Source organism: Carcharodon carcharias, chromosome 6 (assembly GCF_017639515.1).
Source record: "Carcharodon carcharias isolate sCarCar2 chromosome 6, sCarCar2.pri, whole genome shotgun sequence".
Taxonomy (NCBI): Eukaryota; Metazoa; Chordata; class Chondrichthyes; order Lamniformes; family Lamnidae; genus Carcharodon; species Carcharodon carcharias.
Window position 1 is genome coordinate 53,557,900 of NC_054472.1, and position 19,564 is coordinate 53,577,463.

The following is a 19,564-nucleotide window of genomic DNA, read 5'->3' on the forward strand; positions in this document are numbered from 1 at the left end:
CTTTTCCATAGTAGTGGTTGTGGGTTTGGAAGCTGCTGCCTAAGGAGCCTTGGTAAATTCTTGCAGTGCATCTTGTAGATGGTACACACTGCTGCTACTGTGTGTCAGTGGTGAGAATGAATGTTTGTGGATGTGGTGCCAATCAAGCGGGCTGCTTTGTCCTGGATGCTGCCAAGCTTCTTGAGTGTGTGGGAGTTGCACTCATCCAGGCAAGTGGAGAGTATTCCATCACACTCCTGACTTGTGCCTTGTAGATGGTGGACAGGCTTTGGGGAGTCAGAAGGTGAGTTACTCGTCGCAGAATTCCTAGCCTCTGAGCTGCTCTTGTAGCCACAGTATTTATACGGCTAGTCCAGTTCAGTTTCCGGTCAATGGTAAGCCCCAGGGTGTTGATAGTGGGGGATTCAGTGATGGTAATGCCATTGAATGTTGAGAAGTGATGGTTAGATTCTCTCTTGTTGGAGATGGTCATTGCCTGGCACTTGTGTGTCACGAATGTTACTTTCCACTTGTCAGCCGAAGCCTGGATATTGTCCATGTCTTGCTGCATTTGGACATGGACTGCTTCAGTAGCTGAGGAGTTGCAAATGGTGCTGAACACTGTGCAATCATCAGCGAACATCCCCACTTCTGACCTTATGATGGAAGGAAGGTTATTGATGAAGCAGCTGAAGATGGTTGGACCAAAGACACCACCCAGAGGAACTCCTGCAGTGATGTCCTGGATCTGAGATGACTGACCTCCAACAACCACAACCATCTTCCTTTGTGCTAGGGAAGGTGGTGGATGGGATGTCGATTAAGTGGGTTGCTTTGTCCAGGTTCATTTTTTTTTAATTCTTTCATGGGGAGATGGGATTACTGGTAAGCATTTGTTACTCATCCCTATCTGCCCTTGAGAACAGTTAAGAGCCAACCACATTGCTGTGGCCCTGGAGTCACATGCAGGCCAGACCAGTTAAGGACAGCAGATTTCCTTCCCTAAAGGACATTAATGAACCAGATGGGCTTTTACAATAATCAGTTATAGTTGTCATGGTCTGATTAGCTTGGAATTCCAGATTTTATTAACTGAAGTTAAATTCCACCAGTTTCTCTGGTGCGATTTATTCCCATGTCCCCAGAACATTTACCTGGGTCTCTGGATTACCAGTCCAATGATATTACCACTACATCAATAGAATCATAGCATGGCTGCAGCATAGAAGAAGACCATTCAGCCCATCCTGTCTGTGCCAGCTCTCTGTGAGACCTACTCGTGAGTCCTACTCTCCTACCATTTCCCCCGTACCTTTCTATTTCAGATAATTATCCAATTCTCTTGTGAAATACTCTCCACATGCCTGGTAAGTACACATCCAACAACACTCAAGAAACTCAACAACATCCAGGACAAAGCAGCCCACTTGATGGGCACCCCATCCACCAACTTAAACGTTCTCTCTGTCCACCACCAGTGCACAGTGACAGCAGTGTTTACATCTACAAGATGTACTTCAGCACCTCACCAATGTTCCATCTACCACACTTTCCAAACCCGCAATCTCTACCACCAAGAAGGACAAGGGTAGCAGACACATGGGAACACCACCATCTGCAAGTTCTCCTCCAAGACGCTCACTATCCTGACTTGGAAATATATTTCCGTTCCTTCACTGTCCAATGGGTTAAAATCCTGGAGATCCCTTCCTAACAGCACTGCAGGTGTACCTACACCACATCGTCACGACTCACTGGGGATAGTGCGCTGCAATACCAAGACCCACTGCCTCCTGAGCCACAACAAATGTGAAAAGTTTGATCAAACCACCAAATTGTTTAATTTAGGGTAACAGAATACAAGCACCAGGTTTGTAAACTTAATAAGTAAACACCTGTTTATTGAACAAATTGTCTTTAACCAGCAGCAAAAGAAAGAAATATGAACTGTTAATTTCTAATTCTATAACCTAAACTCTAACTCTTCTTAAATCTCTATACACACACATACAGGACACATAAGACACACAAAAACATGGATTTTAAGGGTGGGATACAACAGTTCAATAGCACCACTTCTGGAGTACAGGATTCGATGGGTTGATTTTGATCGCTGTCCTCCAAATTCCTTTCAGTTCTTTGTTGATGACATGAGATGGTCTTCCCAGCACTTGCAGTCTTTAGTTCACTGGTTGAGCACTTGCTTTTCAATGTCTCTAATGGGTGATTGTCCCTTTTTCCTCTTGACAGGGGGTTTTCAGGAGAGAGCAGGTTATAGAGATATAAGTAAAAAAGCAAAACCAGCTAGCTATTATTGTAGAATTACTGGAATCTTACACAGACAAGGGAAAGAGGTTTTTGGTCTTTTCTCTTTTCAGGCTAGGAGCTATTCTGCTGCACTGCTCTAACACAAACCCTGGTCACCTGGTTAGGAGCCAATTAAAATGTTGTTGCCAGGCTGTTCCCCATTAGACAAGACTCCTCCTTGGCACCATCCTGTCTTTCATGGCACACTCAGTTCCAGGACAGCAACATTGTATATCCCCCTCACACTGTTACATTAGACATGTCTTTCAGACTGCAACCTTTGTAATTTTAATCCACAGTCCAACAGAAATAAAAAGACATGTTCTTTACAAAGTGGCCTGTAGCAGTTCAAGAAGACAGCTCACCAATACCTTCTCAAGGGCAGTTAGAGATGGGCAATAAATGCTGGCCTAGCCAGTGAAACCTACATCCTCCGGCACACTCTCAGACAGTACATTCCAGATCCTAACCACTCACTGCAAATAAAATGTTTTCCTCATGTCACCTTAGGTTCTTTTTCCAATCACTTTAAACCAGTGTCCTGTGGTTCTCAACCCTTCCATCGATGGGACAGGTTCTCCCTATCTACTCTGTTCAGATCCCCGTGATTTTGAACAGCTCCATCACATCTTATCTCAACTTTCTCTTCTCGAAGAAGAACAATCCCATCTTCTCCAATCTACCCACGCAATTGATGTCTCTCATCCTGGACCATCGTTGTAAATCTTTTCTGCACCCTCTCCAATGCCTTTACATCCTTCCTAAAGTGTGGCACCAGAATTGGACACAATACTCCAGATGAGGTTCAATAAAAGTTCACCATATGTTCCTTGCTTTTGTACCCTATGGGCTGAGTTTTCTGCTGGGGGCAGAGTCACAACCACCCCCACCCCCCCACCCACTGAGTAAAAGTTGGAGGCATGCCCACCTCAGTTTGGCCACCATGCCAATTACTGGTTTCAGGGAGGACATCCGGCCCCATCTGAGAGGAAGTTGTGCCTTTCTCTTGTCCCAGCAGCGCCATTTAAGAAAGGTGTTCAGTGATGGGGCCCAGACTGTGAAGTAAGTTTGGAGTCTCACTGAAGCCAGGCTTGCAGGACTTGGTGTGGACAGGAAAGTGACAGATCAAGGGTCATAGTGATGAGTCATAGAGGTCTACAGCACAGAAAAAGGCCCTTCAGTCCATTGAGTCTGCATCGGTCAAACAAGTATCTAACAATTCTAATCCCATTTTCCAGCACCAGGCCCATAGCCCTGTATGCCATGGCATCGCAAGTGCACATCCAAATACTTCTTAAATGTTATAAGGGTTTCTGCCCCTACCACCTTTCAGGCAGTGAGTTCCAGATTCCCACCACCCTCTGAGTGAAAAAAATCTTCCTCACATCCCCTCTTACCTGCCCCTTACCTAAAATCTATACCCACTGGTTATTGATCCCTCCACCAAGGGGAAAAGTTCCTTCCTGTCTACCCTAGCTATGCCCCTCATAATTTTATATACCTCAATCACGTCCCCCCTCAATCTCCTCTGCTCCAGGAAAAATAACCCCAGTCATCCAATCTCTCCTCATAACTAAAACTCTCCAGCCCGGGCAACATCCAGATAAATCTCCTTTGCACTCTCTCTAGTGCAATCACATCCTTCCTATAATGCGGATTCCAGAACTGCATGCAATAGTCTAACTGTGGCCTAACCAGCTGTTTATACAGTTCCAACATAACCTCCCTGCTCTTATATTCTATGCCTCGGCTAATAAAGGCAAGTTTCCCATATGCCTTCTTAACCACCTTATCTACCTGTCCTGCTACCTTAAGAGACCGGTGGACATGCACACCAAGGTCCCTCTGATCCTCGGTACTTCCCAGGGTCCTATCATTCATCATGTATTCCTGTGCCTTGTTTGTCCTGCCCAAATGCATCACCTCACACTTATCTGGATTAAATTCCATTTGCCACTGGTCAGCCCATCTGACCAGCCCATCTATATCCTCCTGTAAACTAAGGCTATCCTCCTCACTATTTACCACCCTACCAATTTTCGTGTCATCCGCGAACTTACTGATCAACCCTCCTACATTCAAGTCTAAATCATTTATATATACCACAAACAGCAAGGGACCCAACACTGCTCCCTGTGGAACCCCACTGGACACAGGCATCCAGACACAAAAACACCCCTCAACCATCACCCTCTGCTTCCTGCCACTCGGTCAATATTGGACCTAATTTGCCAAATTGCTTGGATCCCATGGGCTCTTACCTTTATTATCAGCCTCCCATGCGGGACCTTATCAAAAGCCTTGCTGAAGTCCAAGTAGACTACGTCAAGTGCATTGCCCTCTTCTACACACCTGGTCACCTCTTTGAAAAATTCATTCAAATTGGTCAGACATGACCAATGGGTGGAGAACACAGGGTTGAGTTCTCACTTCACTGGGGCCACTGATGGACATCGGAGGCCTGAAAATGAGGCACTCCCCCATTGCCCGGCCACCAGTCCGCCAGTTTTCACCTGGCAAATTGGACACTTGGTGCCAGCCTACTAGCCACAGAATATATCACAACAGCAGTGGGAGGAGTGTCCTAGGCCCCAACTATCTTCAGCTGCTTCATCAATGACCTTCCTTCTATCATAAGGTCAGAAGTGAGGGTGTTCACTGATGATTGCATAATGTTCGACTCCTCAGATACTGAAGCAGTCCCTGTCTAAATGCAGCAAGACCTGGACAATATCCAGGCTTGGGCTGACAAGTGGCAAGTCATATTCGCGCCACACCAATGCCAGAAATGACCATCTCCAACATGAGAGAATCTAACCATCACCCCTTGACATTCAATGGTATTACCATCGCTGAATCCTCCAATATCAATATCTTGGGGCTTACCACAGACCAGAAACTGAACTGGACTAGCCATATAAATACTGTGGCTACAAGAACAGGTCAGAGGCTAGGAATCCTGCGACGAGTAACTCATCTCCTGGCTCCCCAAAGCCTCTCTACCATCTACAAGGCACAAGTGTGATGGATTACTCCCTGCTTTCCTGGATGAGTGCAGCTCCTACAACACTCAAGAAGCTTGACACCGTCCAAAACAAAGTAGCCTGCTTGACTGGCACCACATCCACAAACATTCACTCCCTCCACCATCAACGCACAGTAGCAGCAGTGTTTACCATCTACAAGAGGTACTGCAGAAATTCACCACCTTCCAAATCCACGACCACTACCATCTAGAAGGACAAGGGCAGCAGTTAGATGGGAATACCATCACCTGGAAATTCCCCTCCAAGTCACTCACCATCCTGACTTGGAAATACATCGCTGTTCCTTCACTGTTGCTGGGTCAAAATCCTGGAACTCCCTTCCTAACAGCACTGTGGATGTACCTCCACCACATGGACTGCAGCGGTTCAAGAAGCCAGATCACCACCACCTTCTCAAGGGTAACTAGGGATGGGCAATAAATGCTGGTCCAGCCAGCAAAGACCACATCCTGTGAATTAGTAAAAATAAAGGAAGCGTGCCACCCAATGCCTCCCCTGTAAAATCACAGTGGGGGCAGGTAGGTGGTAGGCAAGGTGCAACTGCCTTGGCATCCAATTTTAAGACTCCCCCCGTTTGCTATCCCACCTCCAGTGGCCCATAAGATTCGAGCCTATGCCTTTATTTATATAGCCAAGAATCCCTTATGCTTTATTAACTGCATCCCCAACCTGCCCTGCAAACTCCAATGATTGGTGCTCATGTACCCCAGGTCTCTCTGCCCCTGCTATGAGGTTACAGACAGTGATTGAATACAATTCTGATGCTCGTTTGATAGTATAGAACTTGAGTATTGCAGAAAAAACACACATGCTGTTGAATTTTTTTATCTTACACTCATCAGAACAATTTGCAAGAATACCAAATTGTAAGGCAAACAACAATTTATACTGCATAAGAAGAGAGTGCTGATTGATTGGCAAGTGGACTCTTATTAGTTGAGGCGTTGCCATGAAGAATGCACCAGTTGATTGATCACTGATAGTTAACTGCCAAACTTTGTTTGAAATCAAACCAGGCAGACTAACTCTGATTGGTCAAGGCATTGCCCTGCTGAATGAACCAGGGAATGGTTGTTGCCTATTTTGTTTAGTTGAGAAAGGTGCAATTTGTGTTCATGCTCCTTCTGTCTGCAAAGGACAGGGCACCGTATGTGAAAATAAATAGCTTCTAACACTGGCTTGTAAGTAAGCCACACTGCGAACCAACTGATAATCTTAAAACTCAAAACATAATGTCCAAAATTAGATGTGATTCCACGATTGGACAACATTTGCTAAATAATCCTCAGTGTGCTAAGAATTACACTGACAACCAACGAACTAAACAAAATAGGCGGCAGCCATTCCTTGGTTCATTCCCCAGGGCAATGCCGTGACCAAACTGCACGCAATACTCCAAGTGTTGTCTCACCAAGGCCTGGTACAACTGCATAAAAACAAAAAACTGCGGATGCTGGAAATCCAAAACAAAAACAGAATTACCTGGAAAAACTCAGCAATTCTGTTGAAGGGTCATGAGGATTCGAAATGTCAACTCTTTTCTTCTCCGCCGATGCTGCCAGACCTGCTGAGTTTTTCTAGGTAATTCTGTTTTTATTCTGGTACAACTGCAGTAAGACACTCTTGCTCCTGTACTCAAGTCCTCTCGTAATGAAAGCCATCATACCATTTTCCTTCTTAACTACTTGCTGCACCTGCATGCTTGCTTTGAGTGACTGGTGTACAAGGACACCCAGGTTCCTTTGTGCATCAACATTTCCCAATCTATCACCATTTAAATAATATTCTGCCATTCCGTTTTTCCTACTGAAGTGGATAACTTCACACTTATCCATGTAATATTGCATCTGCCATTTATTTGCCCACTCACTCAGCCTGCCTAAGTTGCCTTGAAGCCTCTTAATGCCCTCCTCACTTCTCACATTCACATCAAGTTTTGTGTCATCAGCAAACTTGGAAGTTTGAGGATTCCCAGGGCCACTTCCTACTTCTGGAGAACCCTTAAAGGGGTTTGCAGCCAAACGTGGAGGTCAGAAAGTCAACTGCTGTTGCAGGCCTCAGGATATCATTCACCCCATACAAATAAAGAAAGGGAGTTTCCCCATTTCTCACACAGATTGACTTAAGGAAGACATAGACGGACTGCAGACACATGGCAGATGAAATTTAATACAGAGAATTGTGAACTCATACCTTTTGGAAGGAAGAGTGAGGAGAGGCAATATAAACCAGATGGTCCAATTTTAAACAGGGTGCAGAAACAAAGGGCACTGCAGATGTATGTGCACAAATTTTTGAAGGTAGCAGGAAAAGTTGATGAGGCTATTAAAAAATGGAGGTCTCTTGACTTTATAAACACAGGCATAGAGTGCAAAGAAAACAAATTATGATAAACATTTATAAATTGCTGGAATATTGTGTCTAATTCTGAGAATCACACCATAGGAAGGACATGAAGGCCTTGGAGATTTAATAGAATTGTACCTGGAATGAGAGACTTCAGTTATGTAGGGAGACTAGTGTCTAGCTGGAATCATTCTCCTTAAAGCAGAGAAAGTTCAGGGGAGATTTCATAGAGGTGTTCAAAATTATAATGGGTTTTGATGGAGCAGATGGGGAGAAATTATTTCCACTAGCAGGAGTGTTGATAGGACACATGTTTAACTTAATCAGTGAAAGAACTGGGGATAAATGAGAACTTATAGAGCAGGTTATTACAGTCTGCAACTCATTGCCTGAAAGCATGGTGGAAGCAGATTCAATAGTAACTTTTATAGGGAATTGGATATTTATATGAAAAAGAAAAAAATTGCTGGAGTGAGTGTGAAGAAAGAGCAGGGGAATAAGATTAATTGGGCATCTCTCTTGAAGAACCAGTACAGGTGCAATGGGCTGACTCACATCCTTCTACACTGTAAGATTCTAAAAATAATATGATTTTATGAATGAGTCACTCAATTTCGTGGAAATGGCCTTTAAAGAAGAATATTTTGGGTCATCTTTATAATCCTCAGCTTTTACATGTGTCTTTTTTTTATCTTAGTATATTGTTGAGTTGTCATTTGAGCTAAGTATCATGGACCTTCATCAGCTGTTACCAAGATCCAATGTCCAAGTAGGTAACCCCACTTAATTTAGTTCTCAGGAGTTTTGATTTAATCCTCTGATTGACTTATGGATATGTTTGATCCATCACACAGGATGTTTGATTTACATGGTCACTATAATTGAATCTTTTGTTGTGATGTTAGTGTGCTTCAGGTGCACTTGGAAGGTATTTGATTCATCTGTAATCTGTTCATAGCTTGTCAATATTTCATATGCAGCCAAATGGCATAATTATGTACACAGTAAGGATTCAGGACAATTTCAAGCATTTTACCTTATCTGTACTTGAAGAATGAAGTGTAATTAGTATAAAGTTGGATTCAGTGGATTGGACTTTGTGAATTCTATTGCAGCTTCAAGGCGTTAAATTGAAACTTTTCCCCTCATTTGCCTTGCCTTACCAAGATGCCGTGTTTAACATTGAGAACCCAACACATAGAACAGAATTGGCATAAAGGAGCGTTATCACTGCACCTTGGAGTTCTGGGGTATTACACCATACTACACTCCATAATTTTCCTGTTAACCTTCAAACTCATGCTGGAACACAAGCAGTGAGTTGAGACCGACTACCATATTTCAGAGGTCCTGGGCGGAATGTCCTGAGCCCGCTGGTGGCAGGCATGATAGGTGGTGTGTGTGGGAAAAATGGCGGGACCACTTCACGACGGCGGGAAGGCAGGTTGCAATCTTCTGCTCAGCCTGCTGATGGCAGGCTGCGTTTCCCACCATCGGTTGATGGGGAGCTAATTGTAATACATTAGCATATAATTAAAAGGCCATCTCGCCAGGCTCTTGGAAACCCGCTGCATCGTCTGTCCACGTTGGCGGGAAAGCACGCTGACATGTTTCACAACAGCACGCAGGCAATGTGCACTTGGCGGCCTTCACTTTGGGGGAACTGAGGTGAGTGAGCAGCAGCGTTCTCCACAGCTCGCCTGTTGTTTACAGGCCTCAGGGGCGCCGGGGGCTGGGGGAAACTGATGCCTGGCCCTGCAGGCACTGCTGAGGGGTGGGCGTATCCAGCGGCAAGTGCTGGCCAGCCTCAGAGGCGACTGCTGAGGATGGGAGGGTCAATTGCTGCCCTAGTACTGCATCCCACGCACAGGTTGGGGGCAGGGTAAGCGATGGAAGTGGCCACGCATTAGGGACACCTGTATAAACTGACCATGCCTCAGCAACTGAGACAGATCAGGCACAGCTTCTGTGATATGATTGGGGTCAGGCTCCTAACCTGCCTGCCCATGCAAGCAACGGGGAGGCACCAAATGGCCACCAAGCACTCCATACCTTACCCTCTCCCACCTCCTATCCACCCCCAGCATAGACTTCAAGTCCACCATCACTTTACTGGACCGTGGAACAGTTGAGCTGCACACGTTGTACAATCTCCTTGCCAACGCTGGCCATGTAGCAGTCACTGCTGGAGGTGCTCACAGCCCCTTGCAATCTCAGCATCCTGGTTTGGACCAATGTCCCCCATGTTGCAGGTTGACAAGGCAGCCATGCAGCACGCTCATCTCTGGCCATAGGGGTGACCAGCACTCTCTGGGAAGCATTAAGGGGTGGTCACACTGGGCCAGGAAAGGTGCTAAGTACAGCCATGATAACCATGGCTCTCTCTCTTTAATACTTCAGGAGGACCACATCAGTATCATGGATCCTGGTGACCTAGCTGTAGGCCTGAAGGCCTACAGAAAGCATAGAGGATGGAGGAGAGTGCGATTGAGGTACCTGGCAGCGCAAAGACAGTAGCAGCAACCTCATGAAGAAGGGGCAGCAGGGGTCCTGCACATGCTGCCCAGGAGTGACAGTGAGCCATGGCTGGTCAGCGCCTAGTGATACCCAGGGTCTATAGACGCCGCCTGCCATTTCTGCAGATGACTGGGAACCTATGTCACTGATGACTGACTGCGCATGCCTAGAGACCTGGTGGCTCACACCTGCCACTTACTGCAGGACTTAGCACCAAGGGGACATGGAGGGCAGCCACTGCCAGTGGCTGTGAAAGTGACTTCAGCACTCAATTTCTATGCCAATGGCTCCTTTCAGGGCTCCACAGGTCAGTTCTGTGGGATTTCACAATCCACTACCCACAAATGCATCCATGAGATCAAGGATGCCATCTTCTCCATGGCACACAGCTTTGAATCTCACCTGGGACCGGGACAGCCAGGATGCAAGGGCCATTGGATTCACCCTGATCTCAGGATTCCCACAGGCACAGGGTGTGATTGACTGCACTCATGTGGTGCTCAGATCTCCATCACTACACTCAGTGGACTTCATCCACCGCAAGGGCTTCCACTCACTGAATGTGCAACTGGTATGCGACCACCAGAAATGCAGCTATGTGCACAGTTTCCAAGGATTGTACATGATGTCTACTTGCTGAGTTGCTGGCAAATCCCTGCAGTCTTCCAGGGTCCATGGAGGCTGCAGGGTTGGCTCCTTGGGGACAAGAGCTACCCACAAAGGACGTGGCTGATGACACCTGTGCGTCGGCCTCAGACTGCAGCAGATCGACGCTATAATGAGGCTCATGCAACTTGGCGGAGCAGACCATTGGGATGCTGAAGATGTGGTTCCGGTGCCTGGACCAGTCTGGTTCAACCCTGCATTACAGTCCGCAGAGGGTATCATGCATCGTCGTCATCTGCTGTGCCCTTTACAACCTGGCGCTGCAACAGGGAGAGGAGCTGGCTGAGGAAGAGATGGAGGTGCTTCATGTCTCCTCTGATGAGGAGGACGCTGACGGGGATGAGTGTGAGGGGGTGATGACGTGGTGACGACAATGGGGATGAGGCCTTTGCACTGGCTAGACGAGGCAGGCACACTCGGGAGGCCCTTATAGCTGCCAGATTTGTGGAGGATGATGATGATGACATGCAGTGAGGTGTCCCCATAGATCCTCACATCGCAGTTGTGAATGTTTGACTCCAATCTGGCTTATTGCAGCACCAATACCTTCTGTGAGAATGCTCCTGTCATGGAGATGCAGTGGAGACCCTAATAATCACTCGATCTCAGGAGGATGAGGACAACATGCAGTGAGGTCACCCCATAGATCTTCACATGGCCTCTGAGAATATCTGACTCCTGTCTGGCTAAGGGCAGCTCGCTTGCAGCTCTCCATGATCAGGGCCATCTCAGAGATGCAGCCATGAAACTTTAGATGCATCTGATGCTGTGTCCACCTTCAGCACCTCAGCCCCTCAGGAGCTGGTGCACAGCTTCACTGGTCACAGATGCTGGTGTGATGGGGGCCAGACCCACCTCAAAGGTGCTGAAAGCACACAGAGTATGAGATAACTCTGTGGCACCTGCCCACTACATTCTGGCAGCAATGACCAGCACTGCCAAGATGCAGGCATCAGTAATGTTTCCAGGGAGAGTGAGGCTGGGCCATCACTGTGGTCTGAAGGCTGCACAGAGCACAGGGAAGAGGCCCTGGACTGAGACACCTGCCATTGGTAGAAGTGATTCCTTTTTTGGATATGGGTACAGATACCTGGTGCTGAATATTCCTTTGATTTTCTTTGAGCAAAACTCAATAAAATAGACTGGTAATGGTTATCATGGAAACAACTTATACCATAAATTTGCCAAAGAGACTTGCATTTGTATAGCACCTTTCTTGATCACCTGATATCTCAAAGCACTTTACAGCCAATGAGGTGGTTTTGAAATGTAGTCACTGTTGCAATGTAAGAAAAGCTGTAGGATATACTGCAAAAATAATGCTATTTGCCTTTAACTCTCCCCATCCCACCCCATTTAAATGTCACCTGGCAAAGGCTAATAATGTCACTCCATTTCCCTAACTTCCGCTCCACCAACCTAAATCACTTCAATGCCTCAAAAGGCTCTATTTCTCCTTTAAGACAAATGAGGAGATACATCAACTGATGGCTGAAGACCTGCAGCCACTTCCAACAAGAGAATAGTGCTGTCTGTACCAGTCAAAGTCACCACTTGCTTGAATATCTCTGCCACTGTATCCTTCCAAGCAGCATCTGAGGACCTTAGCCACATTAGGCAGCACACTCCTGTATAAAGAAATGGAGAGAGTTATCCAGCTCTACAGATTGGAAGGGTTCCAAAAGATATAAATAACCAATTTATGGGAAACCTGTGGTACTCAAAAGTTCCATATGACAACTGTCACCAACAGGAAAGGATTTCATTCAATTAACATGCAGCTAGTTGGCAATGCCAATCACCTTATCCTGCCTGTGAATTCTCACTACCAGAAAAATAATTTAACGCTTTCATGTGACAGTGTCACCACCATTCATGATGACTCAAAGTTATGTATCAGAATGATTGAGTTTTGGTGATCAGGGTTATTCCAAGCAATCACGGCTTCTGGCCTCAGTAAGTGTTCTGTGGACAAAGGGGAACCAAAAATATAATGAGGCTGATGTAACTACAAGAAGTGTAATAGTGCAGACAATAGGAATTCCAAAGCCTTGCTTTGGGTGACTGGATAAATCTGGTGGAGCCTAGTATCACTAAAGCTTGCTACATACTACCTACCCTGGTGATGAAGGAAGGATTGCTCCTTCTGAATAGAAAGGGATGGGAAAGATCACCTTCATCCCTACAGCATGAGGGTATGCAAAAGGACAGCTGCCAGTCATAGAGGGGAAGCTACAACTAATAGCTTGGTGCTTTGAATAAACAACAATCAGCATATCAAATAAAGTCAGATTCATACATTCCAGGTCATCACCTCAATATCCCCTGGAAAAAAAACCTTCATAAAATCCTTTGCTGGCAAAGACTCCTTTCTATTTCTTCCATAAGACAGAATATATAATGTCCTTGCTATCATTCAACCACCAAAAATTGCAAGCATACACTGAAAAGAACTATGAACTTGATGTGGTCAAACAATGTTTTCTTTGTCAAACAACATTCACCCATAGGTTCTAAATAATCTATACACCCCATTTATAATTACCTCTTAGTCCTGCATCTGCTCTTTGTGCCAACTCACTTACTTGCTCTTGCTCCTGTCCAAGATATACTGTAAGTGAAATGCATTTGAGCAGCGGGTGGCTGGAATGGTTTCCCAGAAGCCAATTAAACCAGAGATAAGTCTTATCTCAGCGGACCAGCCATCCCAGAGAGATGAGCTTCTGGCAGCCTTTCTCTTAAACATTCTCAAAGGGAGGGGTGCAGGTGATCAAACCAATCATCGGACACATGGAGAAACTGTTCGACTACAGATTGTCTGTAACAGCACAATGTGCAAGCTGAATGTGCCAGAGTTTAACCAGTATTTGTTCTCATTAGATTTGCTTATAAAAAACAGATTCCAGACTTAAAAACACTTATACAACATCCCTGAAGTATGGGGATATTTGGACTGCCAAAATTTATGTTATATATGAAAGTGTTTTAAACTACCCGGACATTGCATGGCACCTGTTTAAATATTTCAATTGGGAAAGGAAAGAAACCCTCGAACAAAAGTGAAGTGCAATCCAAATTGCCCCTCATGTTATGTCTCTTCAATTTCCACTGCTTAAATGAAAATGCAGACTTTCTGAACGATACAGCATCAGTGCTTAAGCTCATAACTAAACTGCATTGGCCACTTCACCATTCAGTTATCCCTGATAAGCTCCCATCTTCTGTTCTTGGGGAAACTGCAGCTATGAGTAGAAGAGCAGCAGCTTCAGGGTCCAGTGCCCACAGATTTCACCACTACCCAAATCCCCATTGCACTTCTCTCTCATAAACACCAACTCAAAGATCCCAACCTGGGACGGCTTAGTTAGTGAGGCTGAGGGAGATCAAATGGTGAGGAACAGAGCATGAGTGGTGAACAGGAGCTTGCGGTGAGGAGGCACTAATTTCTAGGAATAGGAGGCAGCGGCCCTCAGTTGAGGAGCCTTAGGACACCAGATTTTATAGACCACCATTTCAAGGATGGATGTAGAGCTGAGCATCAAATTAGTATCTGTATATGCTAGATGGCTGAGATGATATCCCAGAACATGCTGGGGTTGGTGAATTAGTTGTAGGATTTCACTCCAGATGCATGGCATCCCTGGTAGAAACGCAAACAGCCGACAAATGGCAGTTCTTGCGAAAGGGATCTTCCCAACAGAGGGTCTGAGGGCAATGCTAGCTTTTGGTAATGGAAGCCGCAGCTGCTGTTATAAATGCCTTTGGCACCAGAGTGCAGAAGGTTGAATGGTATCATTGTTGGCTAACCGGACCAAGAGTCAATTAGTGACTTGTCAGGTTTGACCATGCACACAATGATGCTATCTCTTGATACATAGCGACATATGTATCCTCCTGCTGGCTCCCCTCAGATGTCTGCACAAATGGGATAGAATAGCCAGAGGCAGGTTGTTCTTGCTGCAGCAGAGAGGACACAGCCTGGAATAGCCCCCTCCCTGGGCCTCAGCTGCCAACAGCAAAGGTCACTTCAGGCTCTCATGGCTCCTGCTGGAAATCACCCCAGAAGTTTGTCACTGAGAGAGCAAAAGGAAATTGGGTTTGAAAGGAAATAGCATTTATCGGCACCGAGGGGAAGTTCCATGTGGAAAAAAGCAGCAGAAATGGCCCAGAAGGTTAATTCATTTCAAAAATTCTGAATGACGGATGGACTCTATGCAGAATAAGTTGGAGTGAGAAGCAGGGGACAGGACTAACTGGGGAGATGGCTTCAAGAACAGGTAGCAGAGTGTTTTCCAAACAGTAGTTGTGGAGAGGAGCTACATGTCAGCATATGCTTGAAAAGATGTAGTTGTGGAAACTGGACAATGATAGCATTTATGATTTTTGTAGTGGACAGTTAGCATATTCAGCTAAAAATGTCACTTATGGATGAATTTTTTCAGCATTTATTTCTTAAATGCCAAAGGCAGTGTTTGCACTTTTTGTCAGCCAAGGCCTTGGCTGCTTGCTGGCCCTGTTAGCTTTGGTCACCTTCTTCTTCATTTTGGGGAACGCTAAATCAGCAATCCTTGCTCACAGCAAGACTACACAGTGCTCAGCACGGGTGGAGTTTTCCGGGCCTGTTGGCGTTGGACGTCATGGCAGGCATGAGCGAACAATATGGTGGAAAAATTGTTTGCGATTGTCCGCTCCGCCCGTCAATGGTGGATCACCTCTCCTGCCACCAAACCTCGGGAACTTCATTTTAATACATCTGCTTGCCGGAATCATCCCCCCACGCTGGATCATCTGAGCACATTGGTGTGATTGCACGCCGATGTGTTTCACAACTGAACATAAGCGACGTGCGCCTGGCGAGCTGCACTTCGCTTGGGACTTGAAGGTTTGTTTGCCCACCTTGCTTCGGGCAGCACTCGTGATCATCAGCACCAGGCTCCACAGGCAGCACCACATCACTTTTAGAGGGGCTCGGGGACAGGTCTCTACTTACGAGACCAGCCATAAGGTGGGGGTGGCTTTTTAACGGCTGAAGGGCAATGGCTTGCTGGGAGAAGGGGGAGAAGTGTCCTCAGGCAAGGGAAGAGGCTGCATGGCTATGGCATTACTGGGGAAGGAAGAGTATCCCAGGGGGTGTGTGAGGACGCATGTTGATCTGTGTAAATGGCCTCAACAGGGTGGGGGCTGAGGAGGCAATCTCCAGAGGAGATGAGGCCAGATGGAGATGTGAGGGTGTGTGTGAGAGAGTGAGTGGTGATGTCCCTTGAGTTGGCACTGAGTGAGATGTCAGTGAATGTGTGGTGGGCTTGAGAGTGTGTGAGTTCAGAGTGATGAGATGGTTGCCTTACCCTGGCAGCACAGATAAGATTATTCATCTTTTTTCTGCACTTTCCGGATGGCGAGCCTCTTCTGTGCAGCATTGGCACCGACCACCACTGCCATCACCTCCCAAGCCGGAGTGGTGATACTGATGGGCCTCCTGCGGCCAGAGTGGAGGTAGAGAGGATATCACGGTGGGCTCCAATGGTGTCTAGAAAGCATCCCAGGGATGCGTCACTGAATTGGGGGGCTGCAGTCTTCTTGCTTTTCAGGGCCATGTCTTCTGTGCAGCAGTCCTGGTTTGGAAGCACCGAGAGGTGTGCATGTGGCTGCACTTTAAATATGGCGCCTGGTGTGGGGAAGCGGCGAGGTGATGGTGCGGTGGACAAATCATAGGCTGCCCGCCAGCGAAGCAGCCTATTTCCTGGGAATGCATGATTAATGAGGTGGGATTGGGGCGATATAGCACGAAAACTCGCTATTGTGGTCAGTAAAACATCGTTTTTCCTGTCCACTACCGCATTTAGTGAAAATCTGGGGCAATTCCACCCCACAGTTATGTGAAAGTTCCCTCAGGGTTCAACCTGGTCTATTCAGCCATTGGAAGTGTGCCTTCAGAATTTTCTTAATGGCAATCCTATCATCCTGCCTCAGCTGATGAATCAGTGTTCCTCCAGGTCAGGCACCACTTTCACAAAGCACTGAGGGTAGCAAGGGCACAGAGTGCACTCTGGGTGGGGAACTTGAATGTCCATCACCAAGAGTGGTTCAGTAGTGCCAGTACTGACCATGCTGGTCAAGTCCTGAAGGATATGCTGCCAGACTGGGCCTGCGACAGGTAGCGAGAGAAACAAGACAGAGGGAAAAAAACTACTTGACCCCACCCTCACTCATCTACCTGTCGCAGATGCATCTGTCCATGACAGTATTGGTAGGAGTGTCCACAACACAGTTCTAGTTGAGACAAAGTCCCTGAGAAAACCCTCCATCAGGTTTTGTGGCACTACCACCATATTAAATGGAATAGAATCAGAACAGATCTGGCAGCTCAAAACTAGGCATCCATGAGACGCTGTGGGTCATCAGCAGCAGGAAAACTGTATTCAACAACAACCTGTAATCTCATGGCCCAGCTCACTCTACCATTACCATCGTGCCAACCCTGGTTCAATGAGGAAAAAGGGAGAGCGTGCCAGGAGCAACACTTTCTAAAAATGTGGTGCCAACTTGGTGAAGCTACAAAATAGGACAACATGCGTGCCAAACAGCAGAAACAGCACACTATTCACAGAACCAATTGATCACATTACCGATGGATCAGATCAAAGCTCTGCACTCCTGCCATCCAGTGATGAATGGTGGTGGGCAATTAAACAAGTAACAGGAGGAAAAGGTCAACAAATAGCCCATCCTCCATGATGACAGAGTCCTGCATGCAAGTGCAAAAAATGCAAGGCTGAAACATTTGCAACAATCTTCAACCAAAAATGTTGAGTGGATTATCCAACTCCGGATCCTCCTGAGGTCCCCAGAATCATTGATGACAGGCTTCAGCCAATCCCATGTGATTTCAAGAAACTGCTGAGTGTACTGGATACAGCAAAGACTATGGGCCCTGATAACAACCCAGCTGTAGTACTAAAGACAAGCTCCAGTACAACCACTACACAGGCATCTACCTGACAATGTGGAAAAATGCCCAGGTATGTCATGTCCACAAAAAGCAGGACAAATACAATTTGGCCAATCACCGCCCCATCAGTCTACTCTCGATCATCAGCCAAGTGATGGAAAGTACCGTGATAGTGCTATCAAGCAGCACTGACATAACAATAACTTGCTCACTGGCGCTCAGCTGGGTTCCACTGGGGATTTTCAGCTCCTGACCTCCTTACAGCCTTGGTCCAAACATGGACAAATCAGCTGAACTTAAGAGGTGAGATGAAAGTGACTGCTCCTACATCAAGGCAGCATTTTGACTGACTGTGGCATCAAGGAACCTGAGCAAAATTGAAGTCATTGGGAATCAGGAGGAAAACTCTTCACTGGTTGGAGTCACACCCAGCACAAAGGAAGATGGTTGTGGTTGTTGGAGGCCAAAAATCTCAGTCTCAAGTCATTACTTCAGGAGATTATCATGGTAGTTCCCTTGGGCTGACCATCTTCAGCAGCTTCAAAATGATCTTCCCTTCACCATGAGGTCAGAAGTGGGAACGTTCACTATGATTGCTAAATGTTCAGATCATTTACAATTCCTGAGGTACTGCCCACATGCAGAAAGACCTGGAAAACATTCAGGCTTGGGCTTATAACTGGCAAATAACATTCACACCACACAAGTGCTAGGCAATAATCATCCACAACAAGAGTCAATCTAACCACCTCCTCTCGACATTCAATGGCACTGCCATTGCTGAATCCCTACTATCAACAACCTGATGACCAAAAACCTAACTTTGACCAGCCACATAAACACTGTGGCAACAAGAGCAGGTCGGAGGCTGGGAATTCTGCAGTGAATTCTCACCTCCTGACTCTCCAAAGCCTGTCCACCATCTACAAGGCACAAGTTAGGAGTGTGATGGAATTACTCTCTGCTTGCCTGGATGAGTGTGACTCCAACAACAATCAAGAAGCTTGACACTATTCAAGAAAAAGTAACCAGCTCTATTGTTACTCCATCCACCACTGGCTCACAGTGTCAATGATGTGTACCATCTACCTGATATACTGGAGAAACTAACCATATTTCCTTTGACAGCACCTTCCAAATCTGCAAGCTCTAGCATAATGTCATAAGAAACAGGTGAAGAGTAGGCCATTCAGTCCATCGACTCTGCCGCATCATTCAATAATTTCATGGCTGATCTGATTGTGCTCTTAACTCCACTTTCTTGCCTGCCTCCCATAACCTTTGACTCCCTTGTCAATCAAAAATCTGTCAAACTCAGCCTTGAATATATTCAATGAACCTGCCTCCACTGCTTCCTGTGAAAGAGAATTCCAAACATGACTGACCTTCTGAGGGATGAAATTCTTTTTATCTCCATCTTGAATGGGAGACCTGTTATTTTTAAACTGTGCCCCCTAGTCCTAAGTTTCCCATGAGACGAAACAGCGTCTCAGCATTTACCCTTTCAATTGCCCTCAGAATTTTAAGGCCGGAATTTCCGTCCCCATTGGTGTCGGGTGTCATGGCGGGCATGAGTGCACAATATGGCCAGAAGGCCAAAAATTGGTTTCAAGCTCTCATAAAACCAGTTTGCGATCATCCGCCATACGTTAGGAATGTCATTATAATACATTTACATCTAATTATATACTCTGCTCACCAGAAGCATCCCCCCACATCAAATTTACCACCTACATCGGCGGGAAAACACACC

The 19,564-nt window shown here is 46.2% G+C and overlaps 1 long non-coding RNA gene across 1 annotated transcript; it reads right to left on the minus strand.

The window, feature by feature from the left end:
• Positions 1 to 2,161: 2,161 nt before the first annotated feature.
• LOC121278774 lies at positions 2,162 to 13,496 on the minus strand. The gene is made up of 3 exons (XR_005943281.1): positions 13,408 to 13,496; positions 12,401 to 12,490; positions 2,162 to 2,221 (listed from the first exon to the last, which is right to left on the minus strand). It is a non-coding gene; the product is annotated as an uncharacterized LOC121278774 (long non-coding RNA).
• Positions 13,497 to 19,564: the final 6,068 nt, after the last annotated feature.